This window comes from Chiloscyllium plagiosum, unplaced genomic scaffold (genome assembly GCF_037043375.1).
Source record: "Chiloscyllium plagiosum isolate Xiang-an unplaced genomic scaffold, Cpla_swu_hap1 HiC_scaffold_15, whole genome shotgun sequence".
In the NCBI taxonomy this organism is placed as follows: Eukaryota; Metazoa; Chordata; class Chondrichthyes; order Orectolobiformes; family Hemiscylliidae; genus Chiloscyllium; species Chiloscyllium plagiosum.
The window spans coordinates 35,324,438-35,339,407 of NW_028270153.1; the positions used below are offsets into that span (position 1 = coordinate 35,324,438).

A 14,970-nucleotide genomic window follows, 5' to 3' on the forward strand; every position below is an offset into this window, starting at 1 on the left:
CTTAATTATAATCAAAAGACTGACCATAAGTTGAACTGGCCATTTACGTGATGCATTTACGGTCCAACATATATCAATTAATAACCAAATCAGCTCAATTTTAAATGTTAGCTCTTATTTAAAATTCATTATTGCTGACATGTAATAAATGTACACAACACTGAAATATTGTGCAAATGTAAATTTATAAATTTATGGAATGTTGGCATGAGTAATGATTATAACCTGTATTTCATTCCTAAATAACTTTATCTGACATTAATTTAGAACTTAATTGGATATTTTCTGCCAATTATAGTTGGGGAAAAGGTTATTATTAATATAAATTATTTAGCATTGTATAGATAACAAGGAATCTGATTCTAAGAGTCAATTCATAGAGCCTTTTTCAATTAGAATGATATATCCGGATGTAATTAGCCAGCAAAGTTACAATCAGAGCTTTTCTCTGCACTTTTGTGATAAAGTGACATTAATCAAGGTATTGAATAACTGATTTTTTTTCTCATGAAGTTAATCTAAAATGCCTTAGAACATTTTACTGTATCAAATGCAAGTTGTTGTTATGATTGCATTGAATTTGACTGCCTGTTTTAACAATGTTAATTAAATATCACTGAACCTGTTATCAAACTGTTCATCTTGGATGCAACAGAACAAGGGAAAAAATGAGTTTTCATTGATCAGAATAAATTATACTGTAGGAGGAAAGGGTATTCATTAGTTGACAAGTTGATTGTGATTGGTCAAGGTTTTGCCTTGAGAAAGCACCGACAAACTGTAGACTTATCAAGCCGTAGGATAATTTTGGTTCAGAGAGTGGGTTCTTGCATGCATGAATTATGTCACGGGCCCAACATGAGCTCAATCTTTATTTGTTTGTTACTGCCAATATTTGCACACTCAGTATTATTCAATAAGTGTCGTCTAGCCACAAAATCACATCCAATGGTAGACATTCTGCTTTCAGTTTTGGATGTATTTGTTTGTTGAGTCCTTGCATTTGACCTGATGAGTACAAGCTGAAACGCTTCGGCACAATGTCACCGTTTCCAACAATATTAAAGTTGCAAATCAAATGACTGTACGTTAGTTAAATCTTGTTTGAATACTGTTGTTGTAGAAGAAATGGGTGATTTTACAGATTAAAGAATCTTGAAATATCAGCTTCTTTTATTGTGCCATGAAATTGCAACAAAAATAATCACATAGAAATTGTAACAGCTATACTAAATTTTTATCATTATCGCAACTGTGTGGATGAAACACAGAGTCAAAATCATTTCGTACAACACTCAAAAGTACATTTCTATGAAAAGAAACTTTCCTGACTGTGGAAATGGGGTATAGCTGGGGCTGGCTAGTGAGATGGTGGTAGGAGGGAAACTCCTACAGTAGCTTATTTTGGCTCCACGTATTGATATATATTGTATGTGTATACATTAAAACAACAAAGTAATGGTCTTAACATGCCTAGAATTGTTAGCCCTGGAGACCTTCGATAACCATCAATAAATCCAAGGTGGACATCATAGACTTTTCTTGTTGTGGCCTTTTTTTTCTTACCTATGGAGTCTAATATCTATTTTAAGCAACACCCATATCATCTAATAAAAATTAACAAATACATCAGGGAATCGATGCACGTGTAGTTTGGGGCCAAACCATGTCTAAATTGGTAACCGTTAGATCTGTATTACGTGCATAAAGCTATTTCACACATAACAAATTTCCACTCTTTTATGGAACTAATTGGCATAGGAAATGGGCTCTAAATTTGAATATTGCTCAAAGTAGCATCCACCAACATAATGGCAACAAGCTACAGGACGGATGGATTCCAGTTTGTGTTGACTGCCTTACTTGCTCTGGCAGTCTTTAATTAAGTCTCGGCGGGGAGACTATTGTCATCCAGGATGTTTGAATGACGTTCCGGTCAGGTAAATTACCCTTCGCAAATTTGGGCCGCATGTTGGTTCAGGCCGCTTTGTTATTTTGGGTTCATTTACTGCTGCCACATTAGCCAAGCCAGCGGTGTTTTTAAAGGGGCTATGGGATGCTGACACAGAGCAAAAATAACACCATACCACTGTGAAGCTCGGGGGCTAGTCCTTCTAGTTCCACGTTAAAACAATGGCCTGCTGTCTGTACGCGTTGCCCCTCGCCCCAAGTAGCTGCCTCCTGCTGGTATCGTTACAAACTCCCGGCAATGGATCGGCAATATGAGGCTGACACATGGACTTCCAGGGCACTACTTCAGGCTGCTGCAACAGCTAGTGAAGACCAGGACTGGTTATGGGTATTTCAACTCAATTCTCTGAACAACCTTGGCTGTCAAAGGCCAAATACCGGAAGATGCTATCGCCCAAATTACTGTGACATTTCTCTCTCCCACACAAGGACAGGCACTGACGCCTGCGCCGAAATTTCACACGAAAGTACTGGCATTGCACGATTAATTTGGCTAACCGAAAATCCTCCATAAAAAAAATAGGCCTGGATAGCTGTGGAGGCACAGAACACGAAAATCTCAAACAGGAAAACTTTCTGAAGCAGTTTACTTTTTTTGTGTGTTGAACTACAAACACTAATACGAAAGAATACTGCGGCATATCACGAAACCTAACACGTTGTACATCTTTAACATTAAGTTCCGGAATGCGAAATCGCCTCATTATACATTTTGAACAGCAACAATACATGTTGTATGATTTGAACAGCATGGTGTTAAATAGCATGGTGTAACACACGATACACAAGTATTGAACAACTCATTGCAGTGGACTTTTTGCCAGTCAAACATATCATTTTCCTATGCTTTCCATAAACAATCTGTTACTCTCTGCTTTCTGGGCCATTTTTTCAGCTTTGGCCATTCCCAGGAATTCCCTCAAAAGGTGAAATGTGAGGTCAAGAGAGTTAGGCTTTGAACTGTATCGTTTTGACCGATCCATGTCGCCGTTGTCTTCCTGATGTTCTCCGGCGCCCTGGCTGTTTAAAACGAGGTATCCTGGAGTAACCAGGGATAGCTCTTGCCTTTGCACCATGGTCTTTGGGTCATCAGGAGATGCTTTGAACAGGTTCTGGTGAATTGGAAGGCGAAGGCTGTGATCCCATGGCTGCAGGTCCAGCCCTGGCTCTGCACTGCTGTAGGAGTCAAATCGGTGACTGTTCATTATCGGATGCGACTCTTTCGCGGGAAGAAAACCGAGCACAAATAGGGATGTTGCCAAGACTAGTTTATTCATCCTGACAAGCTGTCAAGCTAGGTCTGGGATTCTAAAAATACAAAAAAAAAACAAAGAATCTCTCAAGCACAAAGGCAATGGCATTGTCTTGTGCTCGTCAAAGTTAGATGAGATAAACAGAATTACACAAAGGCACTTTAGTTCCTCTAGTAAACCCAATAGACTCCCGTCTCTGTTTCAGTCGAGCACCGCCGTTACGGATTCAGTTCTGATAAGGTAATTATTAACAGAAAACCTTTCAGCCATTGTAACTGAATATTATTCCTTTTCTCCGGACTAAATAATTTATGTCCTTACCTGTTAGCAAAAATTCGTTTTTCAAATCATTATAGGATACAAATTTCAAATGTTATTAATCGTTCAGTTTATCTGTTCTCAAACTGATGGCAAACAACGCCCATTGCAGTAATTGATATTTGGAATATCTGAAAAGTATATCCTTTAACCGAATTCGCTAGCACAGTAAGAAAACGAAAACAAACAGCTGGGAACTATTGTTACATGGTAATTGAAACACTAGAAGTTTCTGTGTGCAATGTCTTTGACAATAGATTTTACATTTGCAAATACAGCGTGGGGTTTGTTAAGAAATCAGAGACAGATCGTTAGACTGTCTGGTACATTGTTTTCATACTAACTCGCATTTAGCTCAGCAGTTTTCTGTTTTTGCAAATATCACTCATAAAATCCTATGGCTGTATTCATGATTAACTTACAGTGCTGACTTCGAGAGTTATTGAATATTCTTGACTGATTTCCCTCTCAATCCAAGTTCTGGAAGGATGTGATTCCAAATGGGCAGCAGCAGAATTGCGACATTTATATAGAAGTAAAGTGCTACAACTTTCGCAATGTCTTTGAGCTTGTGTCCCAAGTGAAAGTAATGCGTGCTAGAGCGTAGAAATCAAGGCATTCCCTAAGTGACTTTTGCCATTTCTAAATGAGTTTAGCTAACAGTGACGCCAATCAAATGGCGGAGTTCGTGGTCCTTGACGTAAGAATACGTTTCCCGGTTGTCGAGTTGCAAAATTCACTGTTCTGATTATTTTCACTGCAGTTCCCTATGGATGGGATGAATTGGAAGATGAAAAATGTCTGATCGGACAGCGGCGGCGGGTTGAGTGCTGTCCATGGTCCTGAAAGGGGTCGATTGCCGTTATGGTCAGTTTGAAGGCTAGCCTTCATCTGAAAATAGAAAATGAAACATAAAACCTTAAAGAACATAGAGATAGCTTTACATATTGTTGGAAATCAGCACGACCCAACGTTTGGGTGGTGCTGATGATATTAAAGCAGATAGGGTTTCACTTTCTATTCCAAGATCCGACTCTCTTGCAAGTTCAGATGCTCCATGCGCTGGGACTAAATTGTTATGTTTTCCTTGGCCCACGCTCCACCTTTCACCCCTCCCGCCCTCCCCCCCCCCCCCCCCCCCCAACAACTTCTCCGTTTTAATCCTCACATCAGATTCCAGCAGTCCGTATATTTTTCCAAACACATTGGAATGCAACTAACAAAAGGAAAGGAACCAACAGCTTGGAACAAACAGACTGAAATAATTAAACACAATAACCATAATTGCTGAAGTAAGACAATTGCTCCGTACAGGGGTAGAATTCCCAATCCTAGAAATGACAGGATTCTTCGAGTTGTCTGAGCACCGGGACACTGTCACAGGAATCAATAAAAATAACTTCTTCAGAAAAATTAAACTGAGAAAAAAATAAATTTAAAGTTAATATGTCACATCATAATTGTGAGATGACCAGAACATGAAAGTATATTTAATTAAGAGTACAATAGAATTGCTTTGAAACGACTTTAGCAAATGAAAGCTACCTCTATCCAGTTTGTTTTATAGAGTCATAGAGATGTACAGCATGGAGACAGACCCTTCAGTCCAACCCATCCATGCTGACCAGATATCCCAAACCAATCTAGTCCCACTGCCAGCACCTGGCCCATATCCCTCCAAACACTTCCTATTCATAAACCCATCCAAATACCTCTTAAATGTTGCAATTGTACCAGCCTCCACCACTTCCTATGGCAGCTCATTCTGTACACGTACCACCCACTGTGTGAAAAGGTTGCCCCTTAGGTCTCTTTTATATCTTTCCCCTCTCTTCCTAAACCTATGCCCTCTAGTTCTGGACTCCCCAACCTCAGGGAAAAGACTTTGCCTATTTACCCGATCCATGCCACTTATAATTTTGTAAACCTCTATAAGGTCACCCTTCAGCCTCCGATGCTCCAGGGAAAACAGCCCCAGCCTGTTCAGCCTCTCCCTATAGCTCAAATCCTCCAACCCTGGCATCATCCTTGGAAATCATTTCTGAACCCTTTCAAGTTTCACAACATCTTTCCGATAGGAAGGAGACCAGAATTGCATGCAATATTCCAACAGTGGCCTAACCAATGAACTGTACAGCTGTAACATGACCTCCCAACTCCTGTACTCAATACTCTGACCAATAAAGGAAAGCATACCAAACAACTTCTTTACTATCCTATCTACCTGCGACCCACTTTCAAGGAGCTATGAACCTGCACTCCAAGGTCGCTTTGTTCAGCAACACTCCCTAGGACCTTTCCATTAAGTGTATAAGTCCTGCTAAGATTTGCTTTCCCAAAATGCAGCACCTCGCATTTATCTGAATTAAACTCCATCTGCCACTTCTCAGGCCATTGGCCCATTTGGTCCAGATCCTGTTGTAATCTGAGGTATCCCTCTTCACTGTCCACTACACCTCCAATTTTGGTGTGATCTGCAAACTTACTAACTGTACCTCTTGCATCCAAATCATTTATGTAAATGACAAAAAGTAGAGGACCCAGCACCGATCCTTGTGGCATTCCACTGGTCACAGGCCTCCAGTCTGAAAAACAACTCTTCACCACCACCCTCTGTCTTCTACCTTTGAGCCTTCTTGGGGTTACTTGGGCTACAGGCCAGGAGCAAGTGCAGATGTAATAAATATTATTTCACTAGCCTTTATCCAATTCTGCTAGAACTATGCAGCCAGAATTTGTGTTCTATATGATTCCAACCAGTCAATGACTTGCATTGACTTCAGATTTGCTAGGGTTCCTTGATGCATTTAATTCCAAGAACAATCTTTCTCACCTCACCTCTTGAGTTCAACACTTTTTTTAGACCAAATCAGTAACTGAACCATGGACCTTAATGACAGAACTCAAACTGAGCAGTGGTGTGTTATTAGTCTGTAAGTGCCACTCAACAGAACTGTTGATTACACTTTCCATTATTTTGCTGGGATTGAGAGTAGACTGATGAAGCAGCAATTAGTCAGATTGGATTTGTCTTGCATTTGATAGACAGGACATATCTGGATTGTTTTCCAATTTACCAGGTAAATGCAATTGCTGCAATTGTACTGGATTGGTTAGTGACAACTAATTCTTGAGCACAAATCTTTAGTACTACTGCCATAATGCTGTCAGGACAAATCACTTTTCCTGAGTTTCATACCTTCAGCCATTACTTGGTATTCTATTATGTAGGGACACATAATAGGGAGACTAGCTAAGAGGGAAAAGGAAGCATTCATATGGGCTAGGCAACTGAGGACAGATGAAGCTTTGGAAGAATATCAGGAATGTAGGATTAATCTGAAAAGAGGAATTAAGGAGGCCAAAAGGGGTCATGAGATATCTTTAGCAAACAGGGTTGAGGAAAATCCCAAAGGCGTTTATTGATATATAAGGACCAAGAGAGTAAGCAGAGAATGGGTTGGCCCACTCAAGGACAAAGAAGAAAAGTTATGCATGGAGTCAGAGAAAATGAGTGTGATTCTTAACAAGTATTTTACATCAGAATTCACTGATGGATGTTGAGGTTAGGGATGGATGTTTGATTACTCTAGATGAAGTCAGCATAAGGAGGGAGGAAGTGTTGGGTATTCTAAAAGGCATTAAGATGGACAGATCCCCAGATGGAATCTATCCTAGGTTATGAAGGGAAGTGCAAGAGGAAATAGCTGGGGCCTTAACAGATATCTTTGCAGCATCCTTGAACATGGGTGATGTCCCGGAAGACTGAAGAATTGCTAATGTTGTCCCCTTGTTTAAGTAGGGTAGCAGGGAGAATCCAGGTAATTATAAACCAGTGAGCCTGATGTCAATAGTAGGGGAGCTGCTGTGGAGAAGATACTGAGGGATAGAATCTATTCCCATTTGGAAGAAAATTGGCTTATCAGTGATTGGCAACATGGTTTTGTGCAGGGAAGGTCATGTCTTACCAACTTAATATTTGAGGCAGTGACAAAGTTGACTAATGAGGGAAGGGCAGTAGATGTCATAAACATGGACTTCAGTAAGGCATTTGATAAAGTTCTCCAAGGCTGATGGAGAAAGTGAAGTCACATGGGGTCCAGGATGTACTAGCTAGATGGATAAAAAACTGGCTGGGCAACAAGAGACAGAGTTTCTCAAAATGGAGAACTGTGACCAGTGGTGTTCCAGAGGAATTGGTGCTAGGACCACTGTTGTTTGTGATACTTGGAGGAAGGTATAGGTGGACTGATTAGCAAGTTTGAAGATGACACTAAGATTGGTGGAGTAGCAGATAGTGAAGGAGATGGTCAGAAAATTCAGCAGAATATAGATAGATTGGAGAGTTGGGCAGAGACATGGCAGATGGAGTTCAATCCGGGCAAATGTGAGGTGATGCATTTTGGAAGATTCAATTTCAGAGCGAACTATACAGTACGTGGAAAAGTCCTGGGGAAAATTGATATACAGAGCGATCTGGGTGTTCCAGTCCATTGTTCCCTGAAGGTGGTAATACAAGTCAATAGAGTGGTCAAGAAGGTATACGGTATGTTTTCCTTCATCAGGCAGGATATTGAGTACAATTGTTGGCAGGTCATGTTACAGTTGTATAAGATTTTAGTTCGGCCACATTTGGAATACTGCATACAGTTCTGGTCGCCACATTACCAAAAGGATGTGGATGCTTTGGAGAGGGTGCAGAAGAGGTTCACCGGGATGCTGCCTGGTATGGAGGGCCCTAGCTATGAGGAGAGTTTGAGTAGAGTAAGGTTATTTTCATCAGAAAGATGGTTTTTGAGGGGGACCTGATTGAAGTCTACAAAATCATGAGAGATACAGACAGGGTGGATAGCAATAAGCTTTTTCCCAGAGTGGTGGACTCTGACAGGGGTCATGAGTTCAAAATGAGAGGAGAAAAGTTTAAGGGAGATATGCATGGAAAGTTCTTTACGCAGAAGGTGGTGGACTCCTGGAATGCGTTGCCAGCAGAGACGGTAAAGCCGGGCATGATAGCATCATTTAAGATGTATCTAGACAATTATATGAATCAGCATGGAGCAGACTGATACAGATTCTTAGAAAAAAGGCAACAGGCTTAGATAGAGGATCTGGATCAGCACAGGCTTGGAGTGCTGAAGGGCCTGTTTCTGTGCTGTAATTTTCTTTATTCTTTGTTCTTTGACACCCTGGTCCAGTCCTCTTCACTCCCAACACCACCCTGACAAACCTATGGCACCTTCCCCTGCAACAACAGAAGGTATAATACCTGCCCATTTACTCCCTCCCTCCTTGGTATTCAAGGACCCAAACACACCTTGCAGGTGCAGCACTTTACCTGCACTGCACTCAATCTAGTCTACTGCATTCACTGCTTGACATTAGGAAACAAAGCATAGAATGGCTAACCGTTTTGCAGAATATCTATGTTTTGTCCACAAAAAAAACCATGAGCTTCCAGTTGCTTGCCACTTCAACACACCACTGTGTTCCCTGTCCAACACCTCTATCTCAGGCTTGCTGTAGTGGTCTAGCAAACCACAGTCCAAGCTGTAATGTCAGCACCTCATTTTCTGCTTGGGAAGTCTACAGCCTTCTGGACTCAATATCAAGTTCAACAATTTTAGGACTTGAGGTTCCTTCTCTCATGTCCTTACTCCAACACCAACACACCAGGCCTTGTTATCACGTGGTCTGCTATTACACACCAACCGTTATTGGCCACTTAATTAGTAGCCATTAATTCCCCAGGCCTGACCACTCCTTTAACTGTCCAGCTGTTCTTCTCTCTCTTTGGGCTATATCTTCAACTATTATTTACTCCTTAACCCCTCCCCCAACCTTATCTTCTGCATAAAAAACAACTTCTTCCTAGCTACCATCAATTCTGAGGAAAGGTCACTAGACCTGAAACATTAATTCTGATTTCTCTCCAGATGCTGCCAGACCTGCTGAGCTTTTCTAGCAATTTCTGGTTTTGCTTCTGATTTCCAGCATCTGTAGTTCTTTTGGTTTTTATTCTGTCTATTGTATGCTGCTTCTGCAGTTGAGCATACGTAAAATCCTGTTTTCTAGCTTTGAGTATTCATTGAGCTGCTCCTGATTGATTCTTACATTTCTCATTGAATCAGGGTTGGTTCCCTGACTTGTTTGTAATATTAGAATGAGCAATATGATGAGCCATGAGGTTACAGACTGTGGTTTAATACAGTTCTGTTATTGATGATGGTCTACAACATCTCCTTAATGCCCAGTTTCTAGATCTGTTTGAATCTATCTGCCACACAACACAATGGAGAGTGTCCTCAGAATTAAGATAGGACTTTGTCTTCTCAAAGGCAGCATGTTGATTTCTCCTATCAACACTGTTATAATTAGATTCATTTGTGAGAGCTGAATTGGTGAGGATGACGTCCCTCCTGTTACAGACCCAGTTTAAATGTATCCCTTATATATCATTTAGGACTTAGCCAGCCCAATTAGTACTGGTGTTGTCAAACTAGTCTTGGTGTTGAATATTGAGGTATTTCCATACAGAATACATTCTATGCTTTTCTGTGTCTTGATCCTTTGTCCAAGTGATGTTCAACAAAGATGAGCAATGAATAAGCAGCTCAGAGAAGGCAGCAGATTGGAGTCAGCAGGAGATTTTCTTGTCAATGTTTGTCCTGAGACTTCATGATACAATGTTGTGGATTCCCAAGGCAATTCCCTTCCATCAATGTACCACAATGTGCCACCTCTGGGGAATTGTCCTACTGGTAGGATTGGAAATACTCGGGGATGGAGATGGAGAAGATTGAGACATTGATAGTGAGGAATAATACAGTGAGTATGACTACGTGAGGTTTTTGCTTGATTATTCTGCAGAACAACTCTCCCAACCTTGGCACTAATGAGGTCCAGTTTTGCAGATCAACTATGGTTGGGTTTCCTTTATCATTATCATCTTGGGTCATCTATCCAGTTTTATTCTCATTTAACTTTTTGATAGTGGTATGACATAAATGAATGAAATGCTAAGCCAGAGGTAGTTGAAAAGCTATTACATTGTTGTTGAACTGGGAAATTGGTTGAGTGGCAGACAAAGAAAGTAGGGATAATGAGCGTGTATTTAACTTGGCAGGATTTGACCAGTGATATCTCAAAGATTTGGGTTAGAGCCTCAATTATTCTCATTATTTACTAAGAACTTGGATAATGGCATAGAAAATCACATCTACAAATTTGGTGGTGACACATTGTTAGGTGGCATTGTAGACAGTGTAGAAAATAGCATAAAATTACAAAAGGATATTGATAAAGGTGAATGGGCCAAAGTGTGATAGATGGAGTTCAAAATAAGCAAGTATGAGATTAGCCACTCTGGACAAAAAAGGAAAGATCAGGATACTTTCTAGATGGTATGAATTTAAATACAGTGGAAAGAAAATCCAAAGAAACTCAGAGATACAGGTGCACAGATCTTTAAAATGCCACGAACAGATACAGAAGATAATCAAGAAAGCTAATGGAATGTTGGTCTTCATATTTAGAAGACTGAAATTTAAGGATGAAGTTATGTTGCAGTTATACAAAGTTCTGGTCAGACCCCTCTTGGAATATTGTGAACAGTACTCTGGGCACCACACCTTAGTAAAGATATATTGGCCTTGGAGGAAGTATAGTATGGATTTACAAGAATAGTATCTGCATGTCTGTGGTTAAGTTATGAAGAGAGGCATTGTCTGAGAATTAGGGCCAGGCCATTCAGGAGAGATGTTTGGAAGCACTTTCACACACAGGCAGAAGTAGATATTTGGAAATCACTTCCATAAATGACAGTGGATGCTGGATCAATTATTACTTTTAAATCTGAGATAAATCATTTATTTGTTCAGCAATGATATTAAGGAATCTTAAAGGCTAAAGAAATGTATATGGAATTAGGCAACAGATCAGCGATGATCTCATTGATTGGCAGAACAGGCTCAAGGAACCAAATGGTCTATTCCCGTTCCCATGATACTATGTTCCTATATTTCTATGAGCCACATGTAGGCCAGACTAGGTGAGGACAACAGATTTCCTTCCCTAAAGTTCTGGCGAACCTAATGCACCTAGTTTCCTAGTATACCAAATTAAATTTTAATGGTCACCATTATTGAAAATAGTTTATTTTATTCCAGATTTATTCATTAATTGCTACTCATTAGATTAAACACCAGAGTATCAATTACACCTAAAGCTCTTTGTATTTTTGAAGGGTATGAAGAAAAAGATCTCGACAGAATGCTAATTTCAATAAACTAAGCTTTCGCATCATGTGACTTGATAAATTATGCAGTAATGTTTACCTATAAAACAGATGTAAAGGTTAAAGTAAATATAAAGAATAGATGATAGTCAATTATTGGAATCTGCTTTATTTAAAGATAGTGAACACTTTTTAAAAAAATCATATTACCTTACAAACGTTTTTGCAGAAAAACAACCTCCTGCACAATAATATTTTAATCACTATTTAAACTGTCAGTCCTGAAGATCTCCTCATTCTGTACTCAAATAAATGCTTCAGTGAGCTTCCGCCCCCACAGTAATGACCATTTGCTCAGAATATCACTCCTCAAAAGATTAATTGAGCAAACAAATCATACAAAGGGCCATTCAGGTAGTTACAAAAAAATATTTTATTTATTTTCATGAGTTGCTTTGAATATGATGATTAAAACAGGACAATGTTTTACAGGACTCAACCTCAGTGCATTTTCTTGCAAGTATATGTTTCATAATTTCAAAATGTAACATATTTCCATGGACTCTATTATTGTAAGATTGACATTTGATAGATAACAATTCTTGACTTTACATTATACTTTTTTCTGTTGTACACTTTTAACGATTCTTTTGTAACATTGTTAAGGATTTCCTCCATTACTGTCAAACCTACTATTACTTCAACTCAATTTTGATCGTAGTATGGATTTCTACCACTCACTATTTCCTTTTTATTCCTGCTCACTGCAAAGCTGTCAGAAATTACTATGACTGATAATTTGCTGAATCAATTTAGTTTTCTGCCACCTACCTATGTGGCCTACTACACAACACCATCAACTGCACTTTGTCTCTTGGCTTTTCCATTTTGACAATATGAATAGATTTTTTTAACCCCTTGAAGATCAATAAGTGGGATCCTTGAAGTCAACACCTGAACATCTGAAACATGTAAATTCTCCTGTCTTTGAACTGATTATTGGATCATCCATCCTCCTGCCCTTGTTCTTATACACTGGTGTTCCGTGTACCTCAAGGAGTAAACTTGCTCTAAATGACACTCAAGTCAGTACAGAATATTGTTTTCTAATCTCATGCATTTAAATCAAACTTTGGGGTCTTTATTCACCTTCCTCTGTTCCAAGTGGGTCTATTATATGAGATACATCCTTATGGTCAAATCCCTATTTGATTTCACATCTATCTCCATAACCTACTCTCGTCCATTTTCTTCCAAGAGTAGTCATATTTTAAGATGTTAAACTCCAGAATTTCTTCTCTGAACATCTCCCCAGTTCTATCTCTTTCCCTTTTTAAGGTATTCCTTTAAACCTACTTTTCAGAAAAGCTTTTGGTTGCCTATCTTAGTATATCTGTTAATAATTTAGGTTTGATCACATTTTTGTGGAACACCTTGTATTATTTTACCATGTTCAAGGCATGATATAAATCACAGGTATTGTTCATAGACCTAGAAAGAGAGAAGAAGGATAGGGTTAACAGAGAGATGAGTGACAGTTTAAAACAGAATCACATAGCCCTGCAAATATTTGAGACAGGATATTCAATGAGAACTCAAAAGAAAGATAAGGTGCCTCATGAAATTTCGGGAAAAAGCACTTGCTTCACTAGTTGTAACCATCCGAAAACATTCTCTCTCTCTATCTTTGCTGCTTCCAGGACAGGTACTCTTAAGGCATGGGTCTTGTAGAGGTCGTGGTTACCTTCATGTGCTTGCCTGCTTCTTGGTATTACATCTTAGCTTGCCCTGCAAGAAAGAAACGGAGTTTGTTGCTGCACAATTTGCTGAAAAGTTGAGAAGGTGTCTGTATTTTTTTGCTCATCCATGGGATGTGATTGTCCAGCCCTGGTTACCTTTGAGAAAGATATAGTGCACTGTCTTCTTGAACCTCTGCAGTCCATTTGGTGTAGATACATCCATAATACTGTTATGATAGGAGTACCAGAATTTTAGGTAAAAACAATGACTGCAGATGCTGGAAAACAGATTCTGGATTAGTGGTGCTGGAAGAGCACAGCAGTTCAGGCAGCATCCGAGGCGCAGTAAAATCGACGTTTCGGGAAAAAGCCCTTCATCAGGAATAAAGGCAGAGAGCCTGAAGCATGGAGAGATAAGCTAGAGGAGGGTGGGGGTGGGGAGAAAGTAGCATAGAGTACAATAGGTGAGTGGGGGAGGGGATGAAGGTGATAGGTCAGGGAGGAGGGTGGAGTGGATAGGTGGAAAAGAAGATAGGCTGGTAGGACAGTGCTGAGCTGGAAGTTTGGAACTAGGGTGAGGTGGGGGAAGGGGAAATTAGGAAACTGTTGAAGTCTACATGATGCCCTGAGGTTGAAGTGTTCCGAGGTGGAAGATGAGGTGTTCTTCCTCCAGGGGTCTTGTGGTAAGAGAACGGCGGTGAAAAGGCCCAGGACCTCCATGTCCTCGGCAGAGTGGGAGGGGGAGTTGAAATGTTGGGCCACAGGGTGGTGTGGTTGATTGGTGCGGGTGTCCCAGAGATGTTCCCTAAAGCGCTCTGCTAGGAGGCGTCCAGTCTCCCCAATGTAGGGGAGACCGGATCGGGAGCAATGGATACAATAAATGATATTGGTGGATGTGCAGTAAAACTTTGATGGATGTGGAAGGCTCCTTTAGGGCCTTGGATGGAGGTGAGGAAGGAGGTGTAGGCGCAGGTTTTGCGATTCCTGCGGTGGCAGGGGAAGGTGCCAGGATGAGAGGATGGGTTGTAGGGGGCATGGACCTGACCAGGTAGTCACGGAGGGAACGGTCTTTGCGGAAGGCGGAGAGGGGTGGGGAGGGAAATATATCCCTGGTGGTGGGGTCTGTTTGGAGGTGGCGGAAATGTCGGCGGATGATTTGGTTTATGCGAAGGTTGGTAGGGTGGAAGGTGAGCACCAGGGGCGTTCTGTCCTTGTTACGGTTGGAGGGGTGGGGTCTGAGGGCGGAGTGCGGGATGTGGACGAGATGCGTTGGAGGGCATCTTTAACCACGTGGGAAGGGAAATTGCGGTCTCTAAAGAAGGAGGCCATCTGGTGTGTTCTGTGGTGGAACTGGTCCTCCTGGGAGCAGATACGGCGGAGGCGGAGGAATTGGGAATTTTTGCAAGAGGTAGGGTGGGAAGAGGTGTAATCCAGATAGCTGTGGGTTTGTAAAAAA

At 40.6% G+C, this 14,970-nt stretch overlaps 1 long non-coding RNA gene across 2 annotated transcripts in view; it reads right to left on the reverse strand.

Annotated features, from left to right (window-relative positions):
• Window positions 1-3,022: 3,022 nt before the first annotated feature.
• Window positions 3,023-14,970, reverse strand: part of LOC122560131 (uncharacterized) — a 37,066-nt gene continuing 25,118 nt past the window's right edge. Inside the window, exons 3-6 of one of the 2 annotated variants that reach the window (XR_015759574.1) lie at window positions 13,520-13,563; window positions 4,822-4,916; window positions 3,965-4,433; window positions 3,023-3,279 (exon numbers count right to left, since the gene is read on the reverse strand). This is a non-coding gene — a long non-coding RNA (uncharacterized LOC122560131). Of the gene's footprint in view, window positions 3,280-3,964; window positions 4,434-4,821; window positions 4,917-12,184; window positions 13,564-14,970 lie in introns of those variants that run through there. The other variant, XR_015759573.1, reaches the window with a different exon arrangement.